Source organism: Chaetodon auriga, chromosome 6, assembly GCF_051107435.1.
Source record: "Chaetodon auriga isolate fChaAug3 chromosome 6, fChaAug3.hap1, whole genome shotgun sequence".
NCBI lineage: Eukaryota > Metazoa > Chordata > Actinopteri > Chaetodontiformes > Chaetodontidae > Chaetodon > Chaetodon auriga.
This window is the reverse complement of record NC_135079.1, coordinates 3,434,900-3,446,958: the sequence shown is the minus strand read 5'-3', so window position 1 is coordinate 3,446,958 and position 12,059 is coordinate 3,434,900.

Sequence of the window (12,059 nt, the reverse complement as noted above, 5' to 3'; positions counted from 1 at the left end):
CTGCTGCAGGGCAAAGCTCACAACAATTGCAACACTACCTCTTTGGGCAAGCAAGAAAAATTCGACAAGAGGTGACGGCACCTATGTTGCTAGAAGCAAGACAGAGGATCATTTAAGGTGCATCAGTGACAGCTGCCAGTTATTCACCATTAAGAGAGCAACGATTGTCACCTGTGCAGCGCTGCCAGGTGAAATCTGAAAGAAAGCAAGTCAAGCACATTCTGTGTGCAGTCTTATATCACATTTTGTTCATTTGATTGATCAAAAGCAGGATTGTTTCAAGATAGGTTTGGGTGAGATTGTATAGCCATGTCACAGTAAATTAGTTAAACCTCAGTCTCATCTTGCGTGACAAATTAAAGAAAAATAATAGAATATTTTTTTAGAGTAGCATGAAATCAGTATGTAACGCAGTGTTTAAGCGGCTTAGTGATCAAATTTGGATGCTGGTGCTTAAGTTCGTGGGAAAAATAACACCCATACGATTACTTTATTTGATTGATGTTTGAAGGTTACACAACAGCGCATGCAACTGTAAGAGAATTGTATCTCTGTGTTTTTTGTCACATGAGTTTGCAGTCTATAGCGTCAGTAGGCCTACTCGTTTTTCAAGGAGTTCTTGCCAAGACTTTGCTCAGTTAATCTCCTCCAGTGTAAGCCTCTGAAGATTAAAGTGCTATGATCTCTCGATGATAGATTTAGTACTTTCTGAGTACTCCTGGGTTGCAGTGCGTTGTGTGGGGGCGTTTGAGTGTGACATATTTGTAGTCGCCAGCTCATTCTGACTCACCCACGGACTCACATGAGCGGCTGACTCAAAAAAAAAATGTTTGTAGCCTCCGGTGGTAGAACGACTGAGTGAATGTGACTCCCTCGTTCAACAGTTGCTCTGTTGCGCCACACATTTGACCCCCCCAGAGTTTAATCCCAAGTGCACAGAAGCAAACATTAAGAGAACAAAAGTGTTTAGCAGCAGCAGCAGTGTGAAAAAGTCAGAGAATGATCAGCAAACCTGCAACTGAACTACACAAATCTTTCATATGTAATGAATGAACTGCAAAGGATTTCTGGGTGCTTCAAAGAGGTATTGCAATTTGGTTTGTTTGGTTAATCACAAGTACTAATACAAGTTTAACAAAGTCTGGTCTCAGTTTTCAACATATACAACAACAGAAATAATATAAGATTTACAAGTTAATTTATATTTAGGGTTTACAAATTAAGTTAATTCATGTATTTTAATAACTTCTTAAAAATATATTTACAATGTTTGTACAGTTAGCTATTTACACATTTATGTTTGAAAGTATTATTTTCATATTTAAGTTAAAATATTTACAGCAGCGTTGTTAAAAACAGTTAAATAATTTACTGGATCTGCCTCTTTAAGTCTCACACACATTTACCTCAGCCTACGGCCTTCTGGCTTCTCTTTGGTTGGTTAACAGACATGTGAATTCTAGTGTAACTGGGGAAAATGTTGTTGTGAACCTGCTGATGTGTGGATACCAGTAAAGTGCTTCCTAAGAAAATATCCATCTCCATCCTGCTGTTTATTTCCAACAAGAGTGATCCAACACGGCTGGCACGGTGGTAACACTGTTGCCTCACAGCTAGAAGGTCCCGGGTTCGATTGGCTGAGGGCGCCGGGGGTGTGTCCTCCACCATGCCTTCAGTGCCTGCTGCTTGAGGAAAGGGGCCTTTCTGTGTGGAATTTGCATGTTCTCCCCGTGTTCACCTGGAGTACCCTCCATAAAAATATATCCCCACTAAAAACATGCAAGAAGATCACCACCTGACCAATGGTGACGAGAGTTGGGTCCCCGGGCGCCACTGTCGGCTGGCAGCCCACCGCTCCTGGTCTGTCGCAGAGGAAGGACGGACCAAGGATGGGTTAAATGCAGAGAAAATAATTTCACGGGAAGCATGGTGTGTGCATGTAGTGTGCAACTAACTGTGTGATGTGATAATAGGAGTATGTTTCTTCTTCTTTTTCAACCACGACGCATCGAACCCTCACATTACAATAATAATAATACCCTTTTAAATGGAAATGTGCTACTTTAAACTTATTTTATCAGTGTCTCCTTTATTATGCATTAGAAAACTTCACCTAAAAACCTTGAAATGGGACTGTAGAGAAGGGAGGTACCTGGTACCCTCTGATAACTTGTTGAAAGGCTCCATGTCTTGCCTGATCTCTCACTTTTCTCATTGCTCTTTTCCACAGAAATTCACTCAGTTTGTCCTTAAGAAGACAAATTGGGCCAATGGAATGTTTTGGATCCTTGTTATCTGCCCTGATTAGGGTGTTTTCTCTTCATGTTTGGTGAAAAATATGTGTTTGTACGGGTCTGTTTGCTTTGTCAGTGAGGCGTGAAAAGATGCAACTAGCTTCCCATGCAAGCCCACAGAGGCTGGACCTCCATATCAAAAAATAAATGTTGAGACACTTTGAGGAATTCATTGAGAGTAAGTAAACATGTCAGGAGGGTGGGTTGCTTTTAAGTGCTTTTAATCAATCACCCCTTTTTTATCAGCTTTCTCATTCCAATAAGTTGAACTTGGACACTGAATGCTATGACTATTTAATTATATTCACATTGAAAGTTACACATAGTATTGAGGAAATCAGTGGTATTGTTGATAGAAAAAGGTACAAATTTCAGGCAGTTAACACCCTCTGGCAGCCGTATTAATTGTGAGGGAAGTGAAGAAGGAGATCAGATGATGTTATTAAAGAACAACAAAGCCAGGATAGGGGGGAGGATGAGGTGGATGAATGAGCTAGCAAATTTTCGAACCACGAGTCCATGATCATCTCCTGACCTTAACCACACACACACACACACACACACACACACACACACACACACACACATATAAACTTGCTTTGGCAGCAGGGAAAAGAGAGTGTTGTTGGGCTGGGGTCCTGGGCGATCCTATTGGGTCTTGATCTGCAGTGCTTGATGTATATGTCCTGCAGATTGGGAAGGGTGGTTTTGATGATGCGCTCAGCTGAGCGTACCACCCTCCACAGAGCCAGTTGGTCTTGCTTGGTGGTGTTCCCCATCCAGGTGGTGATGCTCCGACTCAGGATGCTCTCCACGGTGTGGGTGTAGTTCCTGAGCACCCTGAGGGGGAGCTTGAAGTCCCTCAGCCGTCTGACATGGTAAAGACGCTGGTTGGCCTTCTTTACCACAGAGGTGAGGAGGCGTGACCATGTCAGGTCCTGGGAGATGGTGATGTCAAGGTACCTGAAGTTTTCCACCCTCTCCACCTGGGCCCCATTTATGCTGAGTGGAAGAAAGCTCCTCCTCTGCTGCTTCCTGGAGAAATCCCCCATGACCTCCTTGGTCTTGGAGGTGTTCAGCTCCAGGTGGTTCTCCCTACATCAGTTTGCCAGATGGACGACCTCAACTTATAGCTGAGTCTAGGATAACACCAGGACTTGAAACCTTAGATTAAATCCAGGGAGTTAGTTTCCCCAGATTATTTAACACCATTCCTCTCGTTGTTTTAAAACTGACTAGTAGGATTTCAGTTTTGTAGTCATTTATCTTCAAGAAATTATTGCTAATCCATTGATATATTGCCAAAAGACAGTCAGTAATGAAGTCTATAGCTGCAACATCATGTGGTGCAGCACAGATGTACAGTTGTGTGTCATCTGCGTAACTATGGAAATATACATTGACATCTAATGATGTCACTGGCAGCATGTATGGTGACAACAGTAATGGAGCAAGGCAGCTTCCTCTAACCCCAAAACAGATGTCATGTTCCTCAGACACATGGTCTCCAAACCTGACATCAAACTTTCTCCCTTTGATGTGTGTTTGGAACCAGTTTAGCACACAGTCTGAAAGGCCCACCAACTGTACAAGACGTCTGATTAAGATATCATGGTCAATCATATCAAAGACAAGAAGAAGACAAGAATGAACTGAATATTTCACTCAGTTTAAACATCATAGCTACACTCGAGAGTTGTATCTATGAGAATATATACTACACAAACAAAATGAAATTATTTTCCCAACCTCAAAGCTACTTAAGGGGAAGTTAATGGGAAAAAATGTACGTAAAGAGTTTAAGATGCCAAAGAAATCATTTGCGATGGCCAGACTGTAAAAGGAGCATTTTCCTTTAAGCCCAGCTGAGGCCGTCCATCCCTCGTCTCTCTCCCTTCATTTTCTGTCCTTCCCTGTTTGTCACAGTTGGTCACAGAGCATTTAGATGCCATGATAATATTTTTGTTCCAGATTGACCATGCATGTGTACTAGCTGCAGCTGACTTTTTCATGTCAGACATACGTAAGAATGACTCCATCTTGCCAGTGGAAGTAACAACCAGTGAAGTAGGAACACAACAGAAATTCCTCTGCATGAAGCTAAATATATATGATATCGATATGAGTTTAAAAAGCTCCCCTACTATGTCCCTAAAGTCTAGCTTATTGTACAGCATGTTAAGTTTGTGTAACTTGGTAAAAATTGCTGCAAAAACATTATTAACATGCTGCAACTGCCAATGCCAAAACATACAATGGGCCGTCAGAACAGCATAGAATAGGAGGCTTGCTTGTGTTTATTGTCTTCTAACCCGAAGGCATTTCAGCCTGGCTCGGCACTGATCCAGATATACGGACACAGAATTCTTGATTCGTCACATACTGCGACATCACTCAGGCTGTGATGCAGCAGAACATTGTTCAATTTGATGATTGTCACAGGGATCCTGCAACCACCTTGTTTGACCCCTTGCGCAAGTTTCAGTGGAATGCAGTGATGGATTTTCTCCAGCTGCCGCCTTTGATTAATCTTTCCATAGAGCCTTGTTCCAATGCTCCAGAGGATCATCATGTGCTTTCTGGCCAACACTGAACAAGCATTCATATATTTTTATCAGGGAGTACTGATTCCCGCCTTGCTACTCTGACATGAATACCAATTTCCCCAAAGCTCCTCTCTGATTGGAGAATGACGATTACTGCATCCATGGTACAATAAAAGACTGCAAATCCGAGTCTTTTCGATTTTCTGCTCTCTACTAACTATATTTTTGTGTTCTTATGGTCGCATTGGTTCTTTTACTGGACACAGACACCTCTTGTTTTTTTTTTATTTATTTATTTATAACTGCCATGCAAAACAGGATAGTGTACACGTGTAAAAACACGTCAGAATGTGCCAGGGCAAATGGGTTTGTAGGGGTCAAGTTGGATATTATGTTTGGTCACATGTACTAATAGGTGTATTTTCATAATCACAAAGTGGGAACAAAACTGTGTTCACACAGATTATATTATAGTGTCTCACCTCCCGTTGGGGACATTTGGAGTATCCTAGGAACACCATGTCAGCTGTGAAGCAGGAGGGTGATGGCATCATTCATGTTGTGAAGGTGCTTTGTTGCAGTAGGGACTAGTGACAGACAGCATCACGAGGAAAGAAAATTATGTGGATATACTGAAGCAACATCTCAAGACATCAACCAGTAGCTTGGTCACAAATGGGTCTTCTAACTGAACAATGACCCCAAGCATGCTTCCAAAGTTGAGGCAAAATGTCTTAAGGACAAGAAAAGGACAACCCCTGACCTCAATCCAGAAGGACATTTGTGGGCAGAACTTAAAAAGTGAGCGCGAGCAAAGAAGCCCACAAACCTGACTCAGTTACACCAGACCTGCCGGGAGGAATGAGCGTACGTCAGGTGTGCACCCACTGGGAACGTGTTGAAAGAAATAAATCAATATCTCTATCATTCTGACATTTCACATCCTTAACTTAAAATAGAGATCCTAACTGACTACAGACAGGGATTCTTTACTTGGATTAAATGTAAGATGCCATTTTAAAACACTGAGTTTTAATTGTATTTGGCTAAATTTTATGTCAGTTTCCAACTACAGCGTTCATATTTGACAACTCTGCACTTCATGAATTACACCACCTTTTTTATACTGAGGCAGAAGTTTGGAGGTTTCCTGACCCTGACTATGAGAGAGATCAAGCTAGAATCAGACCAGAAATGTTGTGCTTTAGAGAGACTTCCCCAGGACGTTTTTTTGGGGGGGCGAGGTTGGGGTTAGGGATCCGGTGTGGGAGGGTTTGACTCAAGAGAATCAATGCTAGTCAATGCAACGAGTGAAGAAAAGTGAAAATCTCACATCTCAGTTGCTCTAAACCCCAGATCCCTTGAGGTTAATGTTGGGTATTTTCCAGGCTGATATGTTGTTGTTCCTTCAATCTTTTACCAATGGGATTTCTTTATTTATCTTCTCTTGAGCCAATAGCACTACAGCTGTATACATACGTTAAGGTCATATTTTCATATTCTGTATCAAAAATATGTCTTTTATGTAAACTTCTATAGTTTCAACATTTCTGCAAAATCATGTTTTTGTTGCTGGACGGGTCCAAACTCTGTAATACCCATGAGCCTCGGCTGATGTTACTGTGGAGAGGAGTCAGTCAGAGGTAAGAATCGGTGTGGCTGCATATTCGAAATGCCTTGTTCAAGATTCAAGAGAGATGATTGTTGATGAGTTGGTGGACAAAAAACAGCCAAATTCTTCAAAATTTACCCAAAATCATTCCTAAGTAACTTGATTTAAGCTGCAGATTGTCAGTTTTCCCAGCACCTTAATTGTAGTCGTAACTTGAAGGTTGAACTGCACAAGCATGTGCCTTTGACTTTCATTAAAGAACCAGGTTTTTCTCAACATTTATCTTTTGCACTGATGACTTTCACGGTCATCCGTATCACAGCATTGCTCCAACTGTGAAAAATGAATCCCACTTTTATTTCTGGAACCAGGACGTCTGAAGCAGCTCGTCCCGCCTTATCACTCCATACCCCAAGACAACTTGTGACCAGTCAAGCGTGATCCACAGGGCTTAATCTTAAGCTAAAATCTAGTCAACAAATTGAGTTCTGTTTAAATGGACTTCAGCTGGTTATGAAAGATCATACTGCATGGACATACTGTATATTACATTAGCATCTTCAAGTCAATCTGCCAGATGATGTCCTTATCTATGGTATTCATTACATATTATTTGTGCCACATCTGAGAAAGAACAGGTGTCTTTCATGTCATAATACTAAAAGAGGGAGTTAGCTTTTGTTTGCATTTTTTTTGTCAGCTATCTTTTAGTATTATCATGTTTCCCCTTTGAAATCAGTCAAAAGGGAGACTGAATAGGGAAGCGGCGTGTTATTCAAGTCTAGATAATATGGCAACACCCATCCAACTCCTTTTGTCGATGCATTTGCAAATAAAGTGCCTCGGGGGAGACATTTGGTTCTGGCAGAACTATTTAATTACTCTTTAAAGATTGGAACAAACAGGCATTCTTTCATTTTGGATTATTCAGTGTCGTTAAATTAAATTAAATTTTTAATGATACGGAGTAGACCTTACGGCGTATGGGTGACTTCTAGCTGAACGTACCTGAAGATGCATGTGTGCATGAATGTATGAGTGCCTGAACATACTGTATGTCTCTGTAAGTCCATATGCAAGAGGTAAATACAAGAATAAAGCCAAAACAAGCATATTGTACAACATTATGGAAGCTCCTGGGTGCTTCATTTATCCGCCTCTTATTAAAATAACAGCCCACCAGATGGTCTGATCATACCTACGACGGCCTTCATGTGGGGGCGAGGTGCTGACCAGTGTTCCCTCTGGAGCGGAAACACGGCTGCAGAGAAACGGGATCCTCTCCAGAAATAAAAGGCTGAAGTTAAGTGATTCATCCTCAAGTAGAGCTGAACAGGCCTGAAAGCAGCATTCAGGAGCCACTGAGTCACACTGCGGAGGGGTGACCTTAGATCAGATGACGGGGGTGGACTCGTCGCGCACTCTCGCTCCGCACTGAGGTGACACCGAACAAGAGCTCTCAAGGCCCCTCTTGTCTGAGCGATTCATCCACACACCTCCCCCCTCCTCCCTTCAGTCACCTCCTCCCACAGAGGTGATCCATGTCCCTCTATCACTGTCTGTTGGTTTGTCTCTGCAGTATTTTGTTCGGTCTCCCACTCTCTCTGCCCGGCCTTTTCACTCACTCTGCTTGTATTTCAGTGCTGTTTTGGGTTCATTTTGAATTTGGTCAAATCTATGGTGCTTATTCTAATACCGATGCATATCACAAGATGACAAATATAGTCAAAAATCACACATCAAATGCTGTTTTCCACTGTTGTTCAATGCATCAGACAAAAGTCTTTATTTCTGTAAAACTGAAAATTAGTTTTCAAATACAGTCCACTTGGATTTATACAGCAGATTTAGACATTTTGATCATATTATCGTAATATGATTCCACTTAAAGTCGATAATATCAAAAAAAGAAGCTCCTGTCTTGAGCGTGGAAGTGTGTTCTTGACTTTGGGATCAGTATGCGTGACAAAATAATCTGAACTCAAGGTCCACTTTCCAGCCTGTTGGAGATCTAAACCACATAGCACAGTCTTTGGGAGCAAAGGAGAACTGGATCGGGTGTCATCAGGCAGTCTAAGCGTGGAACATCGGTCATGACAAGTGGTGTTACATGGCTGAGTGACGGCGAACCCCTGTCTCAGTTCAAAGGAGTCTTCAAGTCACAAGTAGTCAGCTTTAACCATAAGCAGTTCAACACTAACATGCATGAACACTTACATCCCTGTGCATGGGCCGCAACATATGCCACGATTCACATGCAACTCAACAAGAAGCATCTTGAGAAATGAGAAACTTATGGTCCTTTAACCTTGTTTATATTTCTCTTGTGTTTCTCTTGTGTATGTTTTGGATTTTTTGCCCATTTATTGTTATTTTTTGCATCATTCCTACTTTGTTTGGCAACTGCTGCACAGTTTCCCTGAGGATAGATTAACTTCTCTCGTCTTCAAAAGTCAGCGGTCGAAGGATTTCGGGAGAAAGATCAAGGAGGACGCCCTGTTTGACGCCAAAGACTGCCTTTGAACAGAGACAGGGGATCCTCCCATAAACTACCGCTTATGCCTGAGCTTTTCGTCGGCTCATGAAGACTGTGAGTTTGTCTTAACCTGTCAAACATAAATATTGCCATGTATACATGGAAAGATAGATACTTTAGAGCTCATTGTATCTGTAGTCCCTCGGCAGGTCACAGTTAATCCATACATAAAATGACATTTGCAATAGAAGCACCTCGCGTGTCCAAAGAAGCCAAACTGTCTGCAGCAGCTTCTCAAACACCTGTAAAATGCACTGTTAATACTGTCATCAATTATAAACACTCTACCCATTAAAGCAGTACCAGTCATAATATTCAGTTTGAGAAAAATGTGTCGCTCCGGTTTGTCTGCTACCAGCTCCCATTTCCTGCTCCTGATATCCATTATCACAAGTAAACCTTCTCTGCACTTATACTGATACTTACTGAGACTTATCAAGTATAAGTACACTGAAGTGCAGTTCCTTGTCTTTTATGCAAATTTGCTTGTGCCACATACAGTAAATGGCAAAGAGAAGATTTTCTCATTTTTTCGTTTTTCCACGATAATCTCAAGGATTAACACTTAAACAAGACAATAACATAATCTCCTTTATAACTACTTAAAACACACACATATTCTGTTCTACAAGCTCAGTGTGTTTGCAAATAAACCTGCTTGGCCTGCTACGGCCTGTGGCTAAAGCTAGCAAACTCATGGTACATGTGGCTGTGTATCTGACTACATAATCTTCTGACTTTATGCCAGTCGTCTTGATGTGTTACCTCTGAACTACGTTTTAACACGCCACAGATAAACATCCCAAAAAGAAAACAAGAAACGAACACACCTTTTTTCATCAGCATGCACGGTTGTTGTCTGCTGCTCGTGGACCCAGTGCTCTCTCTGCCAGATCGTCTAATGATGATGTGTGACTCCACGGTCTTGGGAAATTAAGAAAAATGTGCCGTAATGCTGTCATCATCACAGTGGCTGCTATGCAGCAAAGGTTACACAATAGAAGATGAGATGCCTGATTTATGATCAACTGGGAATGTTTTCACAGAGTTGGTTGCAAACTGAGACCCACATTTATCATTCATCATCTCTAGTCCGTCCTGTGCAGAAGGTATGTGCTTGTCAAAGACGATCACGTGCTGTGCTTGTGACCACTGCTGCTCTTTATTGGAAAAAACTGGAAAAACACATTTCTTTTCAAATTGCCTGTGAATATTTACAGCATGTCCAGATGAAATAAAGTGACTGATGAGTTGAAGGCAGAGTCTCAGGACACCAAAGGTCAGTGTAAGGAGTTGAAAAGTTGAAAGCACAGCAGTTTTGCTGCCCTCCGTGCAGAAACAATCAAGCCAGAAAAGCGTGAGGAATTTGGACAGCTCCAGCACTAACTGGATTTATGTGTTTTCATCAATAGTCTGTACAGGGGTCGTAAATTATAAAACTAATTAGGGCCACGGGGCAAGCCACGAGCACTACTGCCTACAGCAAAGCTGTAGACAGTAGTGCTCGGGGCGAAGCCCCGAGCACTATTGTTATCCTGCGGGTTTTTTCTTATTATTATTATTATTAGGGCCACGGGGCAAGCCACGAGCACTACTGCCTACAGCAAAGCTGTAGACAGTAGTGCTCGGGGCGAAGCCCCGAGCACTATTGTTATCCTGCGGGTTTTTTCTTATTATTATTATTATTATTCTTCCTCTTCCGTGCTTTTTTCGATTCGCTACTCCTCCTACAGTTTTGGGAGCACCCACGCAAATGTTATATCAAAACGTGCGTCTTGATCGGGATCGCTATGCTATTATTTTTCTTAAATTTATCGCAGTTTTTCGCGACGTAAGTCGCGAAAAACTGCGATAAATTTCCCATAAGAAATGAATGGGAGGCGGTAAAAATTGTCGCACTTTTTCTACTGGCTACTGCTCCGGCATACTTTCACCTAGAGACCCCATTTAAACTTTAAATTGTAGACACAAGTCTTGTCTATTGCTGTATTAAGCCACGTTTTGATAACTCATGTAGTTTTTGAGTAATCCCTCATCAATGACCATGAGCGTTTTTGGGGAAATTCTCAGATTTCAATGGGTGTGTATTGCGTGGGCAGTTAGAGGCTAGAGTGGGTGACATCATCGCTAGAGTGGGAGAGAGCCGATTAAAAACGACTAGGTTTTTGCTCTTTCCACGCTCCTCCCGGCCACAGTTTACACTCTACAGGCATGATTTTTTCCACAGTTGTAGACAAACTTGTCCTCTCTCTCACAATGTGCTCGAAAAATCTGTGAGATGAACAGAATTTGAATTAGCAGCCTCTAAGCGCGGCCACGTCTGTCTCTGCTCTCCATGCACTCCAATACAAAGATTTTCGGAGAGAGCAGAAAGGAGCCCTGTTTTCAACTCGCGACTGTGTCCGCAAAATATTCTGTAGAAACACAAAATTACACCAAAACGTTCAGGAAGTCCTCAAGGCGCTCACGGTGTCTTTGTTTTTCTGATAGGAGCTTCCGTTCTCTCAGGAGAAGCCCAAATGTGAGAGGAGTGCAGAGGCAGAAAATCGCTCGTTTTCTCCGCTTTTCTGTCGCCCCTCTCTGTCTGCCCCTATCGTCATGGGCAACCAAGCCAAATTGCCGTGACAACCACTGAGCCTCAGTGGCAGAGAGCCTTTTTTTAACTCCAGATTTTCTGTCTTTCCACGCTCCTCCCGGCCACAGTTTACACACTACAGGCATGATTTTTTCCACAGTTGCAGACAAACTTGTCCTCTCTCTCACAATGTGCTGGAAAAATGTGTGAGACTTACAGAATTTGAATTAGAGGCCTCTAAGCCCGGCCATGTCTGTCTCTGTCTCTTTTTCTCTCTCTGAGTGCATGTGTGCCTGAGTGCTGAGAGGGGGCGTGTGTGTGCGTGCGCAGCTGGGTCTCATAGAGCATGATTGGGAGGGGCTCTGAAGTTGCTGTGGCAACCTCTGAGGCTCAGTACCTCTGTGAGCACTTCTCTCTCATGCTCCCACATGGAAATAAACAGACATATGGGCATATAATGTAATGTATATGTACGCGGTCGGGCAGTAGACCCCGT